The 26,162-nt window shown below is 37.3% G+C and overlaps 1 non-coding gene across 1 annotated transcript; it reads left to right on the forward strand.

Annotated features, from left to right (window-relative positions):
• Nucleotides 1-21,438: 21,438 nt before the first annotated feature.
• Nucleotides 21,439-21,578, forward strand: LOC116097666. Its single transcript, XR_004121508.1, has one exon. It is a non-coding gene; the product is annotated as a small nucleolar RNA SNORA48 (small nucleolar RNA).
• Nucleotides 21,579-26,162: the final 4,584 nt, after the last annotated feature.

A 26,162-nucleotide genomic window follows, 5' to 3' on the forward strand; every position in this document is an offset into this window, starting at 1 on the left:
CAGGCCCTTCTGATGATCAGGACAATCTATGTTCTTGGAATAAGATGAAAAGATACAGATCACAGTTAAATTGTTGTTGACAATGACTTAGAAGGTCTGGCTTATTTGATAGAAGGGCATAAAGGATGACTGAGATGCAGAGAATTCTGACAGGTGCAACAGTGGAGTATCAGAGCAGGATAGAGAAACTGCTGAGAAGATCCAAGTTCTGAGAAACTATGGAGAACATTTTTTCAAAGTTGTATAAAAGCAATCCCTGGCAATAAAATTTGACTAAGTAGACCCAGAAGATTGAGTTGATGCTGTTTAAAATATATTTTTACAATAAGCAACTCTCTTCAGTTCACTTAGCAATCTTTATTTGGGTTTTAACTGATCGTAGTAATTCATTTTAAATTGCCAGAGACAATTTGATTTCTAGAGTTTAAAAGCAAACCTTCTTCTACCTTTCTTTTAAGTTGTTTGTAATAATTAAATTTTGTTCAGTTTTTTTCTATACCTTATTCCAAGAAGAATGACTAGCCTGTTCATCTGGTTAGCATTTAGCTATTAACAAATGAGCACATTTAAAACAAGGAAACTATGAAGAAAAATGCAAAAAATTGAAATTATCAGTAGGTGAGGTTCCTAATGACAGTCACTAAATGGTAGAATACTGATATATTTTTTGTCTTGAGAAATTAATCGTATTTGTATTCTTAATGAAGACACAATAGAGTAAATCAGAATGTACATCAGTTTCAAGACAGGTCTTCTGTAGATTGGGATTATATAGCAAATAAAGATGAAAATAGATACGTTTGGATAGACCTAGACTCACTAACCATGTGCCTTTTATAGTGAAGGCTCCAAAACATAAAATCTGGGGCATATTATGTAAACAAGCTTCACAGTTAGAAAAACACAGAGAAAACAAGCATAAATCAGTACACACTATGAACCCTTGTGTTAAGGAGAGAGAAAGAAGACAAAGTAAATAAAATAAAATCAAACTGTAGCTAGCGTTCCTTAAAAAAGTCAAGGTTTCCCAAAAAGCTGAGCAATTCTCACATCCAAGTGCTAAGATTCATGGCTCCTAGATGTGATTGTACTATCTTGACTTGGACAAAAATTAGGATGCATGTAAAATCAACAGACAATGGAACAAACCTCAATATATTAATTATAGAAAATGTATTAATTTTGGTTAATTGGTTGTGAAAACTCTGTCAGGGATGTAAGCTGCAGACAACAGGGGAAGCCCAGTATGTGCATTTGAGAACTGAGTGCTCAATTTTCAATTTGTCTTTATCCTGAAGTTAGTGTGGAATAAAAGAATTTGAGAAACTATAAAAGGGAAGTCAGAGCAACTGCTCTGAGAAGCACTGCTGTTCCTCACTGGGGAGTGAAAGACAGTACAAAAATAGATATTATGCTAATATGAAAGAACAATTATTTATCCAAAGTGACTGAGAAAGGAGGACCTTTCTTAAGAGGAAGATTTCAAAGCATTCTACATGTATTCGACAGAAATGGTTACTGATTCACAGGATCAAAACTGGCTACTTTAAAGTATTTTGGGCATCATGTCAGCAAATAGTGTTGCCTGTTGAACACGAAATACCCAAGACACAAGGTCCAGAAACAGAAATCACAAGGGTTTCAATGTGTCGAATGGCATCTGAATTGACTGAGTTTATTACTATTACAACTTGATGATCACCACGAAAACAAATACATCATAAAATGAACCTGAGGATGGGATGTCTTAATTGCATGATTTTTCTTCCCTGATAAATGCATTTGATATTACCACCATGGTGGAAGAATTGAGCTTAGTGCACATTATAGATTCTGGACATGACTTGAAGACTAACTTGCATGTGGTAAGGATAACACCGATATTATCTATGCCTACTCTCCTTCACTTGGATTCTCTTGAGATTCTGCTATGATATTTGGCATTATTAAGCACTAAGTCTAGAAGTATAATTTTGCTTGTGATAAATACCAGTAAAGGTTTGTTTTTAGAGGCTCATGTCATATTAACTCTTTAGATTCTAAAAGAGATAACTTGTGAGAGACTCATTGATAAAGTATTAAGTTTTGAGTCAACAAAAGAATGACCAGAGCAAGCTGTGGAAGGCAGTTTCTCCCTAGCATGCAGAATCTATTCTGCTATGACTAAGAACATATTTGTATTTCTAGTTTGTAGTTGGAGAATCCTATTATTTAACCATATATGGACTTTCCGATAAGAACTATTGAACATGGTGGCTGGATATCAATTTGGTTAGAGAGCAGAAAAGTGTATTTTCTTCAAAAATATTTTGTCAAGACATATTTAAAATCTAAAATCTATTATCTTCCTTTATTGTATAGAATAACATATAATGAGAGTAGGTGGGCACTTTGAATACATGGTGAAAATCAATTTTGGAAGTATAACTTAGGTCTCATGTAGAGTTTGAGTCATTCCATCATTTGATTGACTCCTCTCTTGGCCCATCATTGAACTATGCAACCCTCCTCTGCCTTACCCTTCCCAAACAAATGAAAATCATATTTCAGGCTTTGATTGACAGTATGAGAGAAATACATATTTGAATGATTGAGCAAACAAATGAGCTGTGTGATAAAAATGCCAGTCAGCATGTGCATTTATAAAAAAATGTAAATATAATATATAAAGTTGATCATGCCCTTTCACATTTACTTTGTGAAAGTCTAGCATTCAGTAAAATATGCAGATGATATTTGAAAGATATGTGGAATATTAGGATGATTAACAGCATTTTCTTTCTTAAACAAGGAAACTTCCCACCACACAGAATTATAAGAAACCATGCTTCTCATTTCTTTGGTCACAGTTTGAGTCTTCTTTTTAATTTTTTGATGTATGTGGAGTACTAAATTGAAGCGAGAGTCTTTGGGCTGGTAGTAATTTACCTTCTTTAGAGTGCTTAGTGGTGACATAATTGATTTTGTTGCCATTGATTAAAAGTCACATTAAGTTTAAAACTGTCATCTGAGCCCAGAGATAACATTTTCATAATGACTTTTAATAAACATGGAAGAAGTGATTTCATTGCATTCATAAATTTGATGAATGGCACTTTTCCAGGACCAAAATAAATGAGCTGCTCATTTGCACGTGTAATTACTGTGTTATAGGTACATTCTGTAGTACAATTTTTTTTGGAGAGGAGGGTGAGAAATGAATAAATCAGATATAGGTTTGGAAAAACTCTAAAAATTGATACTATTAGAAGTGCCAGAAAGCTGGTCACATTTTTATGTATAAAAAAGAAAATATAGGGGACATTTTTATTCACTCCAACTTACTTTGCCTGAAGATTTTTATCTACAGAAATGCTTTCAGACACCTTCAGTGAGTGTCATGTCAGAATTTAGCCACTTTGATCGCCGTCATTGGTCTCTCTGTTTCTGCTTCTACCCGCATTAAGGTAATGTCAATCAAATTGATCCTTAGATCACATCATGTCATTTTTCTCTGTTCATATCTTTGAATGTTTCTTCTCTTGTTGAAGTTAAACCCAGAATCTTAACTGGCCAACATGATTGCAAGGCACATACAAATTGTTTTTACCTTTTCAGTCACTACTCTTCACATCCTTTCAAAATATTGCCCTCTCACAATCCATTGAGTCTGTCTCAGCCCCTCAGGCAGGCTCAGTCTCAGATGTTTGCATTTGTATTGTTATTCCACTTACTCTGGGTATTTTTCTCAGGTTTCTTATATGACTAGGTCCATATGTTCACTCTAAAGTTCCTGGACATATGCTCTATGTATGTGTTGGAACACCTATCCCTCTCTCTTATTTTTTGGAACATACACTGTTTCTAGACATGCAATACACATAGAATTTATTTACCTCTCTGTTGACTGTTTTGCTTTCCATAGAAATTGTGCCCCAGGAGAGCAGAGAGTTCATTGTACACTGCCATATCCAAGAATGAAGAACAGTAATTGATATGTAGTGCATATTTGATGTTTACTGAATAAGTGAATATGCTTGTTACATACTTTTGATTCCATGACCAAGCATAAATGAATGAGAATTTAACTCATAAATTAAATACTTAGTCAAGATTTTTATATTAATTTAAAATTTTAAAAAACTGTCTGCTTCTGAGCAAGTTAGGAACCACAGGAATCAATAAATCCTATGCATGCTTCTTAAGAGTTTTTGTTATTAGTCAACAAGGTTTAGAAAGTGTGTGTAGCTATTGAGGAACTAGAAACAGCAGATTCCCCAAGGGGAAAATATTGAGGTCATTATCTCATGCTTCTTGGAGAAATTTAGAATCCATGTCTTCGTAAGATTTGTATTTTCTTTTTTTATTATGAAGACATTTTATTTTTTATTAGATATTTTCTTTATTTATATTTCAAATATTATCCTCTTTCCTGGTTTCCCCTCAAAAAACCCCCCATCCCTTCTCCCTCCCCCTGCTCATCCACCCACTCATTCCCGATTCCTGGTCCTGCCATTCCCCTACACTGGAACATAGAGCCTCCACAGGACCAAAGGCCTCTCCTCCCATTGATGACTGACTAGGCCATCCTCTGTACATATGGAGCTGGAGCCCTGAGTCCCATCATATGTACTCTTTGGTTGGTGGTTTAGTCCCTGGAAGCTCTGGGGGTACTTGTTAGTTCATATTGTTGTTCTTCCGATGGGGCTGCAAACCCTTCAATTCCTTGGGTCCCTTCTCTAGGTCCTTCATTGGGGACCCTGTGCTCAGTCCAGTGTTTGGCTGAAGCATCCACCTCTGTATTTGTCAGGCACTGGTAGAGCTTGTCAGGAGACAGCTATAACAGGCTTCTGTCAGCAAGCACTTGTTGGGATCCACAATATTGTCTGGGTTTGGTGACTGTATATGGGATGGATCCCCAGGTGGGTCAGTCTCTGCTCCTTTCTTCAGTCTCTGCTCCACACTTTGTCTCTGTAATTCCTTCCATGGGTATTTTGTTCTCCCTTCTAAGAAAGACATGAGTATCCACACTTTGGTCTTCCTTCTTCTTGAGTTTCATGTGGCTTGTGAATTGTATTTTAGGTATTCAAGCTTCTGGGCATGTGTTCTTATTACATGTTGGAGTATCTTATGGGTGTATGCCCAGGCATGGTATTGTTGGGTCCTCAGGTAGTATTATATCCCATTTTCTGAGAAACTGCCAAACTGATTTCCAGAGTGGTTGTATCAGCTTGCAATCCCACCAGCAATGGAGAAGTGTTCCTCTTTCTCCACATCCTCACCAGCATCTGCTGTCCCTGAGTTTTTAATCTTAGCCATTCTGACTGGTGTGAGGGAGAATCTCAGGGTTGTTTTGATTTGCATTTCCCTGATGACTAAGGATGTTGGACATTTCTTTAGATGCTTCTCAGCCATTTGGTATTCCTCAGTTCAGAATTCTTTGTTTAGCTCTGTACCCCATTTTTAATATGGTTATTTGGTTCTTTGGAGTCTAACTTCTTGAGTCCCCTGTATATATTGTATATTAACCCTTTTATTGGATGCAGAGTTGATAAAGATCTTTTCCCAAACTGTTGGTTGCCTTTTTGTCCTATTGACAGTGTCCTTTGCCTTACAGAAGCTTTGCAATTTTATGAGGTTCCATTTGTTAAGTTTTGATAGAGCATAAGCTATTGATGTTCTGTTCAGGAAATTTCCCCTGTGTCCATGTGGTCAAGCCTCTTCTCCACTTTCTTTTCTGTTCTTCATTTATTTATTTATTTATTTATTTATTTATTTATTTATTTATATTAGATAAAAATAAATAATAAAAATTAGATAAAAATAAAGGAAGCAAGAGAGGGTGGGTTGGTGAGCAGGGGGAGGGGGAGGAAATTTCTTTATTTCCATGTCATATGATATCTCCTTTCCCAGTTTCCCCTCCAAAAAAAAAAAAAGAAAAAAACCCTGTTTCCTCCCCTTACCCCTGCTCACCAACCCATCCTCCCCCTGCTTCCTGGCTCTGGCATTCCCATACATTGGGGTATAGAACCTTCACAGGGCCTAGGGCCTCTCCTCCCATTGATGACTGACTAGGCCATCCTCTTCCATATATGCAGCTGGAGCCATGAGTCCCAACATATGTACTCTTTGGTTGGTGATTTAGTCCCTGGGAACTCTGAGGGTACTTGTTAGTTCATATTGTTGTTTGTCCTAAGGGGCTGCAAACCCTTCAGCTCCTTGGGTCCTTTCTCTAAGTCTTTTATTGGGGACCCTATGCTCAGTTCAATGGATGGCTGTGAGTCTCTACTTCTGTATTGGTCAGGTACTGTCAGAGCGTCTCAGGAGACAGCTATATCAGGCTCCTGTCAGCCAGCAGTTGCTGGCAACCACAATAGTGTCTGGATTTGATGATTGAATATGGGAAGGAGTCCCAAGTGGAACAGTCTCTGGATTGTCCTTCCTTCTGTCTCTGCTCCATAGTTTGTCTCTGCAACTCCTTTCATGGGTATTTTGTTCCCCCTTCTAAGAAGGAATGAAGTATCCACACTTTGGTCTTCCTTCTTGAGTTTCTTGTGGTTTGTGGATTGTATTTTCTGTATTCTGATCTTCTGGGCTAATATCCACCCTACTTTCTTTTCTATTAGTTTCAGTGTATCTGCTTTTATGTGGAGGTCCTAGACCCACTTGGACTTGGCAGGATTAATATAGTAGAAATGGCCATCTTGCCGAAAGCAATCTAAGGATTTAATGCAATCCCCCTCAAAATTCCAACTCAATTCTTCACAGGGTTAGAAAGAACAATTTGTAAATTCTTCTGGAGTAAAAAAAACCCTAGGATAGCAAAAACTATTCTTAACAATAAAAGAACTTCTGGGGGAATCAACATCCCAGACTTCAAGCTATATTACAGAGTAATTGTGATAAAAACTGCATGGTATTGGTACAATGACAGGCAGGTAGATTAATGGAATAGAATTGAAGATGCAGAAGTGAACCCACACACCTATGGTCACTTGATCTTTGACAAAGGAGCTAAAACCATCCAGTGGAAAAAAGACAGCATTTTCAACAAATGGTACTGGTTCAACTGGAGGTCAGCATGAAGAAGAATGCAAATCAATCCATTCCTATCTCCTTGTACAAAGCTCAAGATTTGTATTTTCATCTCATGATGAAACAGATGAACAAGCAGAGCTAAGAAAAATATCTTGAAAAGTTTACTATATGTGTGAGTGTATGTACACTATGTGTATACTTCATGCCCATGGAGCTATGAGAGAGTATTAGTTCTTCTAGAACTGAAGTTACAGATAGCTGTAAGTCACTATGTGGGTTATGGGAACCTAGTCCTGGTTGTCAGCAAGAGAAACAAATTCTCCTAACCTCTGAGCCATCTCATCAGCTACAAGAATAATTTTATTTTTTTAAATACAGGTATTTCATTAGGAACATAGTACTTGACACAATAAAATTTCATAGATATTCGTTGAATAAAAATTTACTCTACTCTTGATCTGGAGGAAGATGAGGTCAGTGATGACTAAAGGCCTGGGAGGAAGTATGGCTATATTTTAGAAATATTCATAGGAGACACTATTGAGAAGAATGGTAAAGACTGGGAGCCAGTTGAAGTAAGAAGTCTACCTCCAATATGTAGCCCAAGGTTATCGGTGAAAATTAGAACCTGGTCAGTAATGGCAATTGGGCTGGTGGTGCTGGTGAAGTAGAAATTTCTGATTTTATAGGTGACTCAGTTATGTCATGTTATGTTTTTCTGGAAGCTGTCTTATGAGAGGATGTTTTTGCTGAGGACAGACCCATGGTGTTTTTCTGGAAGCTGCCTGGTGAAATGCATGGGATGATTTGCTGGAGCAGACACTTGACATGTGATGTTTGCAAAGAGTATAAATATAGCCCCCCAGATACTCTGGCATTGGTTCGTCTTGCTGGTCTTCATTGGGCTTCACTGACAGCGGCCTTTACTGATAACACTCTGCCATTGGTTTGCCTTGGTTTCTCCACTGATCCTCGTTTGTTGTGACTTCATAAAGAGAAATGCACCAAAGAATTTCTTGAGGTGTTCTGGCTGCTTCTTGCTGTGTCACGGGACTCATGTCAACAATTTGGCTGAGAATTGTGGTTTCTTCTGGATCTAGCCACCTCTGCTCACTAGAATGGACTGGACTGCTGACAATGAAGATTGGAATCACCCCAAAGAACTTCTTCCAAACAGGTCCATATCCCCCTTGTCCTATTAATCATCTTCCTCCCCTACCTTTGCTCAGTGGTCTATAAGGGAGGTTGAAGCAATTAGGAACCCATATTAATGTAGGTTTTGAAAAATATAAGCCTGGTGGGGATGTCACATGGAAACCCTTCAGTGGAAGGAATGGCTTCATCGTGCAGCTGGAGAAGGGACACAGCTCAAAAGGAAAATCCTATTAGCATCCATATGGGAGGATATGAAAATATAAATTCTGTAAACTAAACTTACACATGAAAAATAATCAGTAGAACATTAGGAACTTGATTTAATTTGTTCTTCCTTATTATCCTGCAGATTTAACTCTGCATGTACATATAGCATCCAGGAAGAAAGAAGTTAAATTGCAGGCAACAGGTATCTATGGAAACTGACCATGTGCTAAGTACTGTGTTCCTATAGAGTAGTCCTAGTTTTAAGAAAAAACGTTTTCTTTATTTTTCTGTTTTAGTCAGTGTGTTCTATTACTGTGAGTAGACACCACCATGATCATGGCAGTTCTCACAGGAGATAATATTTAATTGGGGTTTGTTTACAGATTCAGAGGTTTAGTCCATTCCATCATAGCAGGAAGCATGGCAACATGAAGGCAGGCATGGTGCTCGAGGAGTAGCTGAGATCCTACATCAGGATCCATAGGTCGCAGGAAGAAAGCAAAGAAAGGCGTCTAGCTTTGTCTTCCGAAACCCAGTCTAGTGACCTCCTTCCTCAAACAAGGCCACACCACTGGCTCTCTTTGGTGACCAAACATTCAAATCTATGAGCCTATGGAGGCCATTCTCATTCAAATCACCACACTTTCCCACTTTAAAAAGGCTTAGACTATTAGCCAGCGCCAATAACTGTCAAAACAAATTTGTTGATAATGGTTACCTCTTTTTTGTGTGTGCACTTGTGTGTGTAGGTACACATGTGTGCCTATGCATCTGCATATACAGAAGGAGGCCAGAGGCAGGTGTCTAGTATCTCTCAATCTTTTGATTGTGGTGCATCTCTGTGTGCATGCATATGTGTACATTTTTGCATGTCTGTGAGCACATGTGTGTATCTGCACGTATGTGCACAAAGCTAATGTCTGGTATCCTGCAGTGTTTTGTAGTCAGATTTAGAGCTTGGCGATATACCTAGTCTTGCTAAAGAGCTTGCTCTGGGGATCCTGTGTTTCTGCATTACATGTACGACACTAATTCCACCTGATATTTACTTGGAAACTTGTCCTTGGGTGGAAAAGTGCTTTAACCACTGGTTTTATTTATTTATTTTTTTAAATAGGGTTTTTTACTTAATGTGAAGCTCCCTGATTCAGCTAGACTGGATTTCTTCTCTTAATTCTAGAATTATCTTTGTAATTGAGTTTTCTTTGTGCCCTTATCCTAGTATCAATGTTGTTCGGCTCTGTTTGCCTGAGTACAATTTTATATTGTGATCTAGATTTTATTAAGAGCTGAGCCAGAACCTTTTATCTGTACTTCTCCTCTCTCAGTGTCTGGTGCCTCATTAGGCATTGTTGTTGTTCATTTTTGAGTGTACAGACAAGTGTAACTTCTCCTTTCAGATTCATGTGAACAAAGCCACTTAAACCACTTGATACAGCCAATGCAAAATAAGCTCAGTGACATTGTGAGTTACTTGCCTCATGGGGTTTTGACAGTTTTTTTTCTTATTTATGTTTTCTTACAGATTCTTTGAATATATATTATGATTTACAGTTTTATGTTTTTAGGGGATTCCTATACATAAGAACATGAATGTCTCTGCATCTACCCGGGCATCTATCTTCATGAGCATCTATCTATATGTGCATATATATTCATGTGCATCTTAAATACATGTGCATCTATCTGCATGTGCATCTATCTGCATGTGCATCTATCTACATGTGCATCTATCTTCATGTGTATCTACCTACATGTGGATCCATCTACATGTGCATCTATCTACATGTGGATCCATCTACATGTGCATCTATCTACATGTGCATCTATCTACATGTGCATCTATCTTCATGTGCATCTATCTACATGTGGATCCATCTACATGTGCATCTATCTGCATGTGCATCTATCTGCATGTGCATCTATCTGCATGTGCATCTATCTGCATGTGCATCTATCTGCATGTGCATCTATCTGCATGTGCATCTATCTGCATGTGCATCTACCTGCATGTGCATCTATCTACATGTGCATCTATCTACATGTGCATCTATCTACATGTGCATCTATCTACATGTGCATCTATCTACATGTGTATCTATCTGCATGTGCATCTACCTGCATGTGTACATACATGAGGTTCTCCTGCTTTTTCTTTGGCTCATTTTCTTCAGTTTGTTTGTTTGTTTTGTCTTATACCAGTTTGTTTGTGTTTTATTTTGTCTTATTTTACTTTTATTTCTTTTCATGTCTATTTGTTTTTTTAATGAGAGATATAAAATGTGTGTGAAGATATACGTGACAATCTAAGAAGAATTGGGGGAGAAAAAAGTATGAGCAGAACATATAATAGGAAAAATATCTGTTTTCGATAAAACAAAGAAAAAACTATTGATTCATATTTTAAAAGAATATTTTTTTTTTGAGGGCTAGAGTATGTGTCATTTCTAACCTTGTCTTGAACAAAAGATGGCATCTTAAAAGAATTACTTGAAACTAATTAAAAGCTTGAGAAATTGATTGGTGGTCAAGGAGTAGGAAGACATAGGTCAAAAATATTTTTCTTTGAATTATGGCTTGTTTATATTACTTTAAAAAAATCAAAGACAGCAATTACTCTGGATTAATTTTTGAGATGATTTAATTAAGATTAAAACAAATTGTATATTCAGTGATATTATATGATATTATTGTTCCTTTTCAATAAATAATTATAAAGATAAACTAAGGTATTAATATTCCATTATCTTGAATTTTCCCTATGGACACTATCAGTGGTGTTGATCTTTTAGATTATTCTGTTTTTCTTGTAACTCACATCTTTTGCTTCAATATGAGGTTTGAAAAATAGCATTATAGTCCTAATGTGCAAAGAAGTAAAGCTACATTTTATTTTCTACCTTAATATGATTTACAGACACAGACACAGACAGACAGAAAGACAGACACACACACATACACACACACCATGTAAACATGCAAACATTTTTAACTGTAATGTAGTTATCCTGGATTGTTTCTTCAGTCTTATTTATTTTATTTATTTATTATTATAATGTATGCAAGTACTCCACCGGCATGTACACTTGCATGGTAGAATTATCTCAGTATATGTGGTTGTGAGCCACTGTGTGGTTGCTGGGAATTGAACTTAGAACCTCTGGAAGAGAAGACAGTGCTCTTAACCTGAGCCATCTCTCCAGCCTGACTCGTTTTTAATGTCAAGTTGACACAAGTTAGAGTCATCTGAGAAGATAGAACCTCAGTTATAAAAGTACCTCTTTAAGATAGGGTTGTAGGCAAGCCTGTGAGGCATTTTCTCAATTAGTGATTGATATGAGCCCAGCTTATTGTGAGAAGTGCTACCACTTGGGTGCTGGTCCTATGTTCTATAAGAAAGTATGTTGAGCAACTCCTTAAGGAGCACTCCTCCATAGCTTCTGCATCAGCTTCTGGCCTATTCCTGCCCTGATTTTCTTCAATGGTAAACTGTGATGTGGAGGTATAACTAAAATGAACTCTATTCTCCCCAAGTCTCTTTGGCTATGGTGTTTCATGACAAAAATAGAAATCCTAACTAAAGCTGTACTCTTTGCCTTAAAAAAGAACAGGTGTGTTATCATTCAAAGACATGCAAAATTTCACATCCTGTTATTTTTTGTAATAATTTTAAATATTTTAATCCAAAGATAATTTCATTTCTAAAGAGTGATTTTTAAAAACGATTGTGCCCACTGAAATTCTCAGATTATCCCTGGAGTGAAAAATGTTATGGGGAGAATGCATTTTCAGAGGCTAGGAGAGGATGTTCTTAGCGATTAACTGCTTGTGGCTTTGAAGTGTGGTGCAGTGTCTTTCCCATAATTGGTACACAAGCGCTTTTTAAAAGGTTCTCTTCTCATCACTGGGACCAGATGCTCTGATTCTGATTTCACAGAGAACAGGTTATGGACTTTAAACCATCTGTTTCCCCACTCTTTGTTTCTATGGGCCTGGGACTTTCTGGAATTTCTGCTTAGAGAAGCTAGCAAACCTGTTTCACTTAAGGCTTCAGTAGGTGATTTCAAACATATATGCTCTACTTAAGTCTTATTATAAGAAATATTTAAAAACAAAAATATTTCATAAAATAGTTTTCAGAATTAAGCAGGGCACAGATTCCTGTGTCTAAGCCCAGTAATGGCCGTGCCTCACACTAGTGTGCCACAGAATGAGACCCCTTTGTTGTTGTTGCTCATTCTTTTAATAGATCTTTTCCTAGAGCAAAGATATTTAATATTTATATTTTAAGCTAACATTTCATCATTTGCACCTTTCCTGTCCTCCTTCCCACCCCCCATGTCTCCCCCAGCCTCTCTCAAGCTGATGGCTACTTTTTCATTGAGAATTATTTTCACGCGCGCGCGCGCGCACACACACACACACACACACACACACACACACACACACTCACTCTGTTGACTTTGTTTTTGCTGTTTATGTGTATTTTGATTTCAAGACTGACCATGTTGTACTGGATAGTCACGGGGGGGGGGCGGGGTGGGGTGGGGGGGGTGGGGCAGACTCATCCCTGGGAGAGGTTGTTGTCTTTCCTCTCAGCAGTGAACAGTTGCCTGAAGTTCCTTTGTCTAAAGGCGGAGGGACCCTATGAGATTTTCTTCTTCTTTATTCACATTTCTATTGCCATTGTTCATGTCACATTTAGGCAGCCTTTCTCAGAGACATAGTCTCACAGCAGACTTCATGGCCCTCTGGTTCTTCTGCTTCTCTGCCTCCCCTCCCATCATTTCCGTGGGCCTTAAGTGAAGGGGTTGTGTTGTAGATGTGTCTTTTGGAGCTGGCTTCCTACAATCCCTTGATCTCTTCATAGTGGCCAGCTGTGATTTTATAATTGTTTATTGGGGAGGCTTTTGGTGTCTTGGAAGGTTTTACTGCTGCTTCTTGATTTTTCGAACTGTAGAGATTGGTTTGGGTCCATCTTGTGATAGAAGAGGATTTAACACACATGCTATTCTATACTGGATGATTTTGCAACCAACATTATCTATATTATCCTTTTGCAGGTCCCTCAATGGCAAAATTTCTAATTATATGGCTACATATGTAATGCAGTGGTAGAGTGTTAGTCTATTGGGCACAAAGCCGTGAGTTCTATCCATGGAACATCTTAATGTGGAATTTATTTTCTACTCCAATCAATATCTTTTTAAATCTATACTTCCTGCAATAAGACTGTTAAGATGCTTTGGACCACTTCTTTCTCCATTCTTATTCCTTACCTTATTTTTACATTGTCAAAAGCAGCTAACATTCAAAATCTGTATATTTTTTTAAACAAGTTGTTCTCTATGGGTTAACTCTAAAAGATGAAACCAACAGAAATCATTTGCTCCATGAAGAGTAAATGAATTCAGTAACATATTTTTACTCTCCAGTTCCAGAATGAATGCCCACAGTTAACATCAAGTTTTAATAAGTTCCGTTGTGGCTTCTGACAGCTGCCGGCCACATTGTAGTTTGCATCATGTTCCCAAGGCAGTTTCTTACACAGTTTTATTTTCTGGAGTTCCTGATTGCCCCTTTTCACTTTGAGGGAGAACAAACCTGTATCTTTATAAGCTTAACCAATCTCTGATTTTTTCCCATGGCTTGGAGTGGATTCTATTTTTTTTTTTGAAAGCTAATGAAAATTGTACTTTATTTTGAAATAATTGCTGCCCATTTGAACCCCAACTTAAGTAAAGCATCCAGTGCTTACAGCGTCTAATTGCTTCCATTTAGTTTATCTTGTATTATCCTCACCTTTCACTCAGTCTCTCGATTTTCTAATTTATCCTAAAAAGTTGTCCTTTCCTCATTTACTTTTTTGGAGTCAATACTGCATCTTTGTTGCACTGTGCATTTTATTCCACTCTGGATTTACAGTAACTGATCTGCAGTTTTCTGACGTACAGCCTAATATTGCCTAACCTTCCCAATTTGGATCATATAAGAGATATGTATCTGATCATTTTTCACATAGAAGTGTTTCTATTGTACGTTTATAATAGTCTTATCTAATCATTGTCTTACCACAGACCTTGAACGAATTTTTCTAACTGTTGTCTAATCTTTAATATTGGTGGTTAAAAATTCATGAGAGGCTAATTCTTTGAAAGTGACTTATTCATTTTTATGGATGGCTGCTGACTTCTGAAAATGTCTAGTTAATCTCGGTGATCTGAAAGTTTACAACAGAACATTCTGATGATTTTAAAAACAGATTCTAGTTGAAATTCAGAATCTACTTCTTCACAATTTTCATTTCTTCTGATTATATAATTTTTGCTTTTATTTTTTTAATTTCCTTAAGGCTGTTTTCCTTTTGTCTGTCTGGAAGTACTGGTAATTGAACAACTAAACTATTGGATCAGCCAAGCAGATCTCTCGTTATTTAATATATATTCCCATATGTGCATGTAACTGTATTTCTTTCTGTCCTGGATGCTTCATGGAGGCCTTACTGGGCTGAGCCATGTCAGCTTGGATGTGTCTGAGGACCATATGAATTTCCAGGGCTGCTGTCTGCTGCCCTGGGCAAGTGTAGGTGTTCCTACAGTGGAGGTTAGAGGTCAACGTCAGGTGTCTTTTAATTACATTCCACCTTATGCTTTTGAGAAAACATCAGCAAGTAGTAGATAGATAATAATCTCTAACAAATGGGGCACCCACAATCAGAAGAAAAAAATCAATGCAGAATGGATCAAAGTCTTTCTTTAATGTTAGACTTGAAACTATAAACTTTCAAGAAGAAAATGTAAGACAAAAGTCTTGTCCTTGGTAACTTTCACAAATTGGAAACAGGTTCTCATTGAACCTGGAGCCCACTGACTTGTTAGAGAATTTGACAAGTAAGTTCCAGGGGCCTATCTGTCAGCCTCCTCACTGCCCCGTCTCCATGCTGGATTTATGGATTCATGCTAAAATCTGTGCTGGATGAGCATGTGTGCTGGACTTCCAAACTCAGGTCTTAATGTTTGAACAACTGCTTTACCAGACAACTCATTCATTCTTATGGTGCAAGTCCTCTCGTCATATATTTTGAAAATGACCAACAATCATATATGCAGTGTGAAAATATTTCCTCTCATTGTCATTTGCTCTTACAACCTGTATACTGCTTCTTTCCTGTACAGAAGGCTTAAGGCTTGATAGGAGGTCATTTTCCTGCTTTTGGTATTGTTTCGAATGGTTTTGGAGTTATATCTGTGAAACAGTTACCAAAGACAATGCCTGTTTTCTTCTCGAAGGTTTATAGTTTTAGGTCTTACGTTAAAGACTTCGATTCACTTTGATTAATTTTGTTCTTCTGCTGGTGGATGGCCCTTTTAGAGATTATTATCTATTTGCTCTGGACAGCCTTTTCAAAGATCAATTGACTATACACACGTGAGTTTATTTTGGTTCTATCTGTTTTGTTCCCTTTGTCTCTGTGTGTATAGACTGGCTGGTCTTGTACTCGTGGCTGCTAAGACAGCTCATGAGCCCAGGCTTGTATCGTTACTCTTAGTTCAGAAGTGTTTTTCTATGCAGCCTGATCCTTCCAGCATTTGTGGCTGGTATGCTCAAGATTAAGATGATGGTTCATGGTCTGCTGTAGTTCTGTTTTCTTAGGTGAATCAAGCTGCTGTAGAAAAATACTTCCAAGCGAGTAGCTTAAAAAAAAAAAAAAAAAGGATTTTTTTTTTCAAAGTTATAGAGGCTAAGAAATGTCTGGTGAGGACTTGTGTAGAAGGGTACCTTCCTAGTAGTTTAAATATGATGGGAGGGATGAGTGAACTTTGCACCCTTATTTTATGGTACTGATTAATCTCATTCATAAATATCTACACCATCATCTTGTCATTTTCCCAAAGACCTCACTTTCCAAGTCCTTTATACCAATAACTAGTAAAGCGAAATCTGGGTGGGCATAAACATTCAAACCATAGCGCATTTGACAGACTTTTTTTCTTTCTTCTTCTCTGCTTTTGTAAAAAATGTAACAGGGATTCTGATAGGAATTCCATGGATTCTGTATGTTGCTTCAGCAGTATGGAAAATGGACAATATCAAAATTTTACATTCATTAACATACAATTTCCTTCCATTTGCTTTTTCTTGATTATAATATAATTTTAACATCTCTCCTCTTCCTTTCTTCACTTCAAACCCTCTTATTATAAAGTCTCTTACTTTGCTCTTATTCAAATTCATGACTTTTTTTTTTGGTTTTTGGAGACAGGGTTTCTCTGTTGTATCCCTGGCTGTCCTGGAACTCACTCTGTAGACCAGGCTGGTCTTGAACTCAGAAATCCGCCTGCCTTTGCTTCCCAAGTGCTGAGAAAGGTGTATGTCACCACTGCCCAACAATGACTTCTATTCCTGTAATTATAGTTATTTATTTTCATCAACATTTTGAAATATTTGTAAGCTGTGTGTCATCCCTCATCTGAAAATATAAATTTAAACTCATACTCATGCATACACACCGAAAAAACTTGAATGTAGGTAGACTACAAATATTGAATAGTTATTTTTATACTATGTAAATTAAGCAAATGTGACTAATAAAGGGATTTCTCATTTGTAATTGAAACCCAATCCTACAATATATGATCATCAACATAAACTCTAAAGTTCACAAATACTCCAAATCCCTAACTCTTTGACTTCAAGAACTTCAGATAAATGATATGATATTGACTGTGCAGCTGTCTTTCATATAATTATTTCTTAGTATTTTTGTTTGTTTTTGCAAATCAGACTTTTAAAATTTTTTTCCGGCTATTTTATTGATAATGCATGGAAACAGAAGTAACTTTTGAATGCTGAGTTTACATCCTGTGGTATAGTAATTATTTTTTTTTTTTGTTGTTTGTTTGTTTGTCCTTTTTTTTTCCGAGACAGGGTTTCTCTGTGTAGCACTGGCTGTCCTGGAACTCACTCTGTAGGCCAGGCTGGACTCGAAATCAGAAATCTGCTTGCCTCTGCCTCCCAAGTGCTGGGGTTAAAGTCATGTGCCACCACTGCCTCGCATTATAGTAATTCTTAAAAACTTTCTTACAACTGTTCAATGGAGAGCTCATCTATAAAAGGCATGGTTTAACTGATTCCTTTGTAATTTGGCCAATTGTTTTTTCTCTTGCATAAATTATGTAGGACTTGCACTTTTATGGTGGATAGAAAGAAGTGGCAAGCTGATATCTTGGTTTTGTTTCTGAAATAAGAGGAAAGGTTTTAGATTTGATGCCTCTTCTATTTCAATATCCTCCCTTTTATATTTTAAATTATTTTTTACATGAAAAGTAAAAGTAACATTTACAACATAGATTTGATGTGTATGTTTGTGTATTAATTTCTTAAGTAGGAATATAGAATATTGTGCTGGTTCCAAGGCACGATTAAGGAGATTTTAAAATAAAAGGTCAAAATATGCTTCCTTGGTAAGAATTCCTCTCTTCAAACTCATGTGATCACTTTCTTCCTTCAGTGACATGTGCTGTGTTTCTAATGTTATGAACACCAGTGTGAGTGACACTCCTAGGCTCCTAGATGAATACCAGTTACATTTTTCCATGTCCCATACCATAAATATGTAGTGTCTTCATCAATAGAACCTTAATGACTGTTTTGTGAATGGTAACCATTCACAAACCTCTGGTGTTTGGAGCATCTATTGTATCCCTTTAGTCAACGACACAAAAGTATAACCCATTCCTGATAATGAGGGTTGGTTTGCTCTAGCAGCACATGATATGTATGTAGCTAAGTTCCCATTATAACTCTATACTCTTTTAGAACGTGAATATATTTTAAGAAACTTCTACTGCAGTAGGTTTTTATATGGCTTTTCAAAAGGCTTATAGTGTTGGTTATCCACTCCCCCATCTTCTATCTTCTATCCTGTTATTCCTTCCCGTATCCCCTTTAATCCTCCTGTTCACGTTTCCCTTTTATCCCTTTATAAAACTATATTCTATATCCTCTTCCTCAGAAGAACTCCTCCTTCCCCCTGGTGCCTCACTAGTCACCCAAACCTCTGTGTTTAGTTTAAATGAGACAAACAAATGTAAAGCATAAAAACTAACATCCACCTGTAAAGAAGACAAACACTGTCGTTCTGGGACTGAGTTACCCCATTCAGTATAATCGTTTCTAGCACCATCTCTTTACCTGAAAATTTCATAATTTTATTTCTTTAACAGCTGAATAATATGTTGTGTAAATGTATCATATTTTCATTATCTGTGCACATGCTGATGAATATCTAGGCTGTATTCAATCTCTGACAGTTATGAATAGAACAACAATGAATATGGATAATCCAGTATTTTTCTAGAAAGGCACATGCCCATGAGTGGTATAGCTGGATCATGTGGTAGAACTACTTTCAGCTTTTTGTGAACCTCCATACTGATTTCCATAATGGCTGAATAATGGTATGCGTTGGTTCCATTATCTTATTTCTTTAGAGTAATTGTTTTTAGAATGAGGAAACCAATGTTACGAAGCTAAACTCAATGAAACTAAAATTAGAGGTAAAAATGTGTTTTAAAAGTCTTATTTATGAGAAAACCTCAGGAAAATCTTTATAGACTTGCAGACACTTGATATAGCCTCCTAGTCTAATAGCTTACTTTCAATTGCATCTAAAATTCTAGGTTAAATTTTCAACCCTGTCATACATTTTGTTACTGTTATTAGAACTTATGTGGTGCTGTTATAAATCTTTAAAAATATTTGTTAGGCTTAATTATTTTCAAGAATTTTCTTTTGTAAACTAAACTTAAATTGGTTTATATATGTAACATTGGTGAAATTCAGTATTGTCAAAATATACTTATTGTATTATTTTATTTTACTAATAAAATTTATGTTTGTTATATATTCAACCGTATGGCTGCTCAGAATTCTTTACTTTGAGTTGTAGTATTAAAGTGTGTGTTTTTCCTTCAAGCTTCAAGCTCCTGGAATAATGACTCAGACTCAAAATATATTTAGAGATACCTAGGCCATATAGCTAGGGTTTTTTCCTGAGTAATTAATAAATTATAATAACCCATTTATGCTAATCTATATTCTGACATGTGGCTAGTTATCTCTGCTCAGGTATCATGCATCTGTCCTCCTCAGATCTTCCTGGCGACTCTTCCCTGTACCTGGCTCTATCCCAGAATACTCTTGGTCTACTGGATATCCCACCTTGTATTCTACCCTTCCCTTATAGGCCATAGGTTTTATTTTTAATTGACAAATGATGCATTCATATACTATATAAGATATCCTTTCTACAAGAACTCCTCTTGGTCTCTTCTACAGGGAGAATTATAAAAGTAATGAATTTTCTCAGCTTTCTTTTGAATCTAGGAATCCATTGTTTCTTTACTTCTGAAGGAACACTTTTCTACTGGTAGTATCCTTCATGGGTAATGACTTTCCATGAATACTTTGAGCATATCTAGCCCAAGATTTCTAGATAAAAAGCCAGTATTTGCCTTATTGACACTATCTTGTATATGATAGTTTCATTCATTTCATTCAAAGTATCTAGTCCTTGTCTTTGACACTGTGTGTTGATAGTGTGTTGGTATGCATTGTTTTGAGTCCTTATGAGGAGTCTTCTGTGCTTCTTGATTCTTTACCCATAATTTTGAGGAGTCAGTCACTATTTCCTACATATGCATATACACATAAACTCACTCATGAACACATATGGACTCATATAGATGTAAATACTGTCATTGCTGAATGTGTTTTTATATATGGGATGTGGAAACCTTTCAATTAATTTCTCAGTTTCTCACAAAAGGTATTGGTCTGCAAACTGTTGCTAAACTAGTATACATGCAAAGAGAAGGAAGATCCAGTGCTGCTTTCTCCAACCTCTGGATCATATGAAAAACATATTTTTCCAATAATAATTTAAATACCATTTGACTTCATTAGGAAGTACCGAGTCTCATGAGGGTGGTGATTCACTTTTTAAGGCTCATCTTTTTGTGGATTTCTTGTTTATTTACCTTGTTATTTGTATTTCATCTCAAATACTCGCCCCCATACTTTGAGATTCTTTTCTAGTTAAGGAATGTAAGAGTGAGTGAATAATGAGCTTTGGGTAGGTGGAAAAGATGTGTTAAAAGGTAAGTTTTGCTTTGTAATTCATGTAGGATTTTTGTGGGAATCCATAGCACTCAGAAGAGGAAGAATCATTTGGGCATGTGATGCAGATACATATCCCCTTGATTGATAAATGCCCTTCCAGCTTTTCCACTCATCTAGGTGATATAGTATACTCAGGTTAAGGCTTAATAAAAATAAAGTGCACATAGGACGTGCTATCCAGTGTAAGAAACCAAGCATGTACCACCATGTAAAGACTTGAGGTTTTACACGTAACCCATCAGTATCTTTTCCTTAATAACAGAAAATGCTTGTTTCTTACATTAACAATTCCTAGTATATGAGTACATTATCTTGGGAAACAAGGTATATTTAATAAAATTTTATACCTCACTGATAAGCACTATGGAGAGCCCAATAGGGTTACCTTTGTGTAGGTTCAAATTCATCTATCTTTGCACAGCAAAGAATTCCCTGGTCATAACGCCCCTCCCCCTGTTGGCAGGTGTCTTTATTACATGCATTCTGATACATGTTTCTTCTGCCTTAGCTGAGACTTTCTCAACCTCATGGTATTTTTTCCCCAAACTTTTGTTGAAATATCTTGAATATTGGTGAACAAATGGGATATTAATTCATCTATTATATTTTTAATGGACCCACGAAGATAGGAAAAATAGTGAATAATCCTGTTTTCTTTTCCATTTACATTTAGGACATGTCATTTGTCTTGTTTTACAAAGACGTTTCATGATTTTGGTTTTATATGCTGCTTTTATTTAGTATTAGAAAGAACCATACACTGAAAATTTGAAATCCACTTTAGCAGGTGATGATGATGAATAAAATCATAGTTTGACCATTAACACTCTTTTAGTGCCATAATCATCTCCTGCCTGCCGCTCCCTCACCCCCAGTTGCCCCGTAATGGGCAAAGATACCTTGTCAGTGGTGGTGTTCTTGTATTAGTCAGGGGCAGAGCAGATGGCAGTCCTTTGTTTAGCCTAGCTTGAAACCTGGATTGGTGGCCAGATCTGGTCTATGCCTAGGATTCATCAAAATCAGTCAAAATCCAGGCAGCGCAGCGAGAGAGGAGGAAAACAGAGACCTGCGTTTTGCTATGTCACTGACAGGGGAAGATGCCCACAGACCTGCTTTCTACCCAGTGGCACATGTGAGCCATAGACATACAGAGCCCTGACTACCACTATGTACAGAAGTAAGGGAGACAGACAGACAGAGTCAGACAGAGTCGGGTGGGCCACCATGCCACTCACAGACCCTCCAGTGCATAGCATAGGTGGATTATAGACACCACATCTGCTTGCCACCACGCCAGGAAGCCTGGACTGAGGATGCAACCTAGGGACCACCACAACGTGTAAGTATGAGGTGGTCAGATGAGAGAGAAAGAGAAGTAGAGCAGCTTGAGGCTTATGAAGAGGGATGTGTCTGGAGACTTAAGGTTGGAGAGGAGTAGCCTGTTATGATTGGCCAGCTCCCCCACCAGGGGCCATGGTGAGTTCCCAGACTGAGCTGCTGCTAAGGGATATGTCTGAATCCATTACCATGCAGTGGTAGGGGTCTGGGTTGATGGTTGATGTGCGTGGCTCATATTAGCACACGAGAACATGGGAATGTCCCTGAACTGGTCTGGATGTCCAGGGACCACATCGGTATCCTGGGCTACAAAGATCTGGCTCTGCCTCTCATCGGCTGTGGGTTCCATCTTTGCCGCTGGCTGTGGGCCCTGCACCTCTTCCTGGAAGCACAGCGGGGCTGGCTATGGTGGCAAGGGTATGGGTGAGCTGGCCCCAAAGGTCTGAGTGTGGAAGAGCCGACTTTAGCAGACAGGAAACAGCGTCATGAGCATGGGAGAGCTATCACTCAGGAGAGTGGGCTCAACACCTAGCCTGGAAAGCACAGCAGAGCTTTCCCTGAGGGGAAGAGCAAACATGAGCAGGTCCTTTGGGGATGGGAGAGCTGGCCCCACCACTTATATGCCATGAGATGGCGTGGGTGCTGGGGTGATGCACTTTATCTTTAGGTCCCTCACCACCTGCAGCAGTGCAGAGAGCTGGCCCAGAGGTCATGAGAGTGTGTGAGCTGGTGCATCACTAGGGAGAGTGGGCCCTGCACCTCTCCTAGCAGCATAGAAGAGTTGGCCCTGGTGGTGGTGCGTGGGTAAACCTGTTACAGAGTATGAGGGAGGGAGAGCTTGCTGCACCATTCATTTTCTACAAGGAGGTATGGATTTGGGGTGATGAATCCCAGCTCCCATCTGTCACCACCTGCTACAGTCAGGAGAGTTGGCCCTGGGGTTATGACAGTGGGTAAGCCGGCCCTGCCCCTTGTGGAGAGTGGGCTTTGCAACTTGACTGGACAGCACAACAGAGTTGGAGGGGACACAGGTGAGCCTCCCCATGGACATGAGAGCGGGAGAGCTGACCTTGATTCCTGCAGATGGTGACACTGGGTGGCTTAGCTAGAGCAGTGCTGGAACGTCCTGGTAATGGGGCCAAGGGAGAGTCATTGGGCTGACAAGTTCAGCTACCACCTGAGGCCAGATCCAGGGCTCTGAGTTGGCCCACTAGATAATCTATACCATCTGCAAACAGTTGGGAACTGGTAAAAGGGCCAGTCTTGCTAACCCAAAACTTCAGGATCTCCATGACAAAGGCAACCATAGGATGGCTGAGAGGAGTCCCATGAGGATCCAATACTGATGGTATCACAGAAGCCAGAGACCTCGAACCAGACTAATGCTTCATTGAAATGAACACTTGTAAATGAAGATGTGTGGATAGAGGAATATACTACAGGACTCATTGTGACATACTACAGCTTCCACAATGGGATGTTTTCCTGTGAGTGTGCGTGCGTACGTGCGTGTGTGTGTATGTGTGTGTGTGTGTGTGCGTGTGTGTGTATGTTTTACTTTTAGGTGTTAGGTTGTGATATGAGGAGACTGGGAAATGAGAACTGGGGTGCATGATGTGAATCTCTCAAAGAATCAATAAAACTTAGAACAAAAACTCTGAGTTGTTCACTCAATTCTGTGTTTAAAGTGGCATTTCTGTCTTTGCAATTGTAGAATATGCTGTATGTGGTGTCTTAGAGAGGTATAGATGCTATCAAGACTAGGCTTTGGTGAAATTGAGTCTAGCATAATATTTAAACCAGAAAATGATAATATAATTTCTAAAATATGAGATTTCCAAAAACAAGCATTTAGATTAAACACTTGCTACAATCCATTGAGTATGTTGATAATTAACCATGTTGCAAAGTTATTCTAAATGAAAAATTATATCTGTAAAAGGCTGCCTAAGCATAAATAAAATTTATTTTATTTACTATGGAGCATCTTGGCATTTAAAACTCATTATTAATTCATAAGAATTATAGTACTATCAGTGTATAATTTATTTGAATTATTGGCTATTTAAGTAGAAGAATCTGTATATCCTTAAACTGACCTATATATTTTAAGAGTTTAGTAAAAGATTGCAATTGTTAAGGATTCCCTAAGATTTTATTTTGTTTGGTTATATATCAGAGAGACCTTAAGTGAAAAAATAATATCCAAATGTTCTCATTAATGCAAGGTGTGAGGTTCCCTGGAAAGAAATGCAATTATACCCTAGAGGCGACCAGATTTTTAAGACTTAAGTTTGCCACTTAAGCTGTTTTAGCTACTTTGTTCTGCTTATTTTAGATTGCATTCACACAGAGAGGCCATCTGTATTCTATACCAGGCTCTAAATATTTAACAAAGTTTTTAATGTACTACTTAAAATGAAAGGTGGCATTTCGGTACCGATTTAGCTCATTATTGCTTTAGTCTTTTTTGATTACCTGAAACTTAGGAAAAAAAGATGTTGAAGAAACATCTGGAGTTGGGAAAATGGCTCATACTTGTTATCCTAGCAGGTAGATATAGGGAAGTTGCAAAATTAGAATCTAATGAAATACATAGGGACTCTTTCTCTCCAAAGAATCTGTCCCTATGTACAATAAAATATAAGATAATTCTCTTTATATATGTCTTCACATAAACACAGACTGTTATGCTTGGAGCTGGATAGATGTCTCAGGGATTAAGAGTGCTCACTGCTCTTTCATAGGAACCATGGTCAGTACCCAGCATCCAAGTCCTACAGCTCATATTATCTATCAGTTTAGGTTTCTGTGGGCCCTACATTCATGTGTCATACAAACATACATAGCTACCTACATCCATGCACAGAAATGAAAAATTAAACTTTAAAAATGTTGATGCTTCATGAACTATGCATTAATAGTAAGAAGGAAAAAGTTAAAACATATCCAAAACAGTTCAAATTCCTTTAGGGAAATTTACACAAAATAAATGTAAAATAATTAGTCTGCTCATGAAAATGTGCTATGTAAAATAATTAGTTTGCTCATGAAAATGTGCTATGGATAAACAAAACTTCATTGCTACTTCTTTTTTTAATTAGCCAAAGGAAAAGTTTATTGAGCTCCTAAGTTCTGGTTTTCTGTCTCGCTCATGGTGTGCAGCAATGAGACCCACCTTGTATCCAGCACAGGCATCTCTTTGGATAAGAGAGAGTTTCCCAATGTGCTGGTGGTTGCCACCTTCATAACGATGCTCCACAGGATTTACGGTTGCACCTCACACACATGGCTGGAAGTTCTTTGCCTTGTACTTGTGGTATGCATGGGCAGCTTAAGATAGGTTTGTCAATTCAATTTTTTTTTTTTTATGGAAAGCGGTTAACATAATTTTTATACTTTAGGATTTTTTGGGCTTATGAAATTATAGCTATTTTCATTATAAACTTAGCTTGATAATGCTACATAATTTTATAATTTTTATTTAATATATCTCAAACAACTTTTGATAATTTTGCCTATTTATCTTTTGACTTTTCTAAATTTTATCAGAATACCTTCTGTATTATACTATATACTATATTTAATATAGCATACTATATGTAATATAGTTCATGTAATAAATCTGAAAGTTTTATAGTGGAAATATGATATATTATGACTTATATTACTCTTGTGCTATCAGAACTATGATTAAAACACAGGACTCAGTTTACTGAATAGTTCTGCCATCTCAGCTTTAGGCATTTGTCTCCTGCATGTTGTTGCTAGAAACATCCTCAGGAAGTCATTGAATTGCTTTTAACCATTATAGACTGCTTCGCATTATATAAAAGTTTAATAAATGGAAATAGGCAGTTTATGATCCTTTCCATATCATTTTTTACCCAGCTAACCAAATTAAGATAGTTTTAATTTTTATTGTCCTGATATTTATACTTATTTGTGGGTTATAGTATGAAAATTTAAAAGAGTATATAGTGGTCAAATAAAATATCAAGTATTCCTCAAATATAATTTTATACATTAGAAATTACTTATTTGGAAATGAAAAAATTAATCACTAATGTATGTGCTGATATTTTTATTATTATTATGTTCATGTATTGATACAGCACTTTTTAAAATCTATCCTCACAATTTTACACATTTTCCTTACTTTCAGCTTTCGATACTTGTAGATGAAGCATTTTCTCCTGGAAATTGGATGAACATGTGCTTAGATTTCTTTGAATGAGCATCAGACGTAAGTGTTATGCCTG

This window comes from Mastomys coucha, unplaced genomic scaffold (genome assembly GCF_008632895.1).
Source record: "Mastomys coucha isolate ucsf_1 unplaced genomic scaffold, UCSF_Mcou_1 pScaffold19, whole genome shotgun sequence".
Taxonomy (NCBI): Eukaryota; Metazoa; Chordata; class Mammalia; order Rodentia; family Muridae; genus Mastomys; species Mastomys coucha.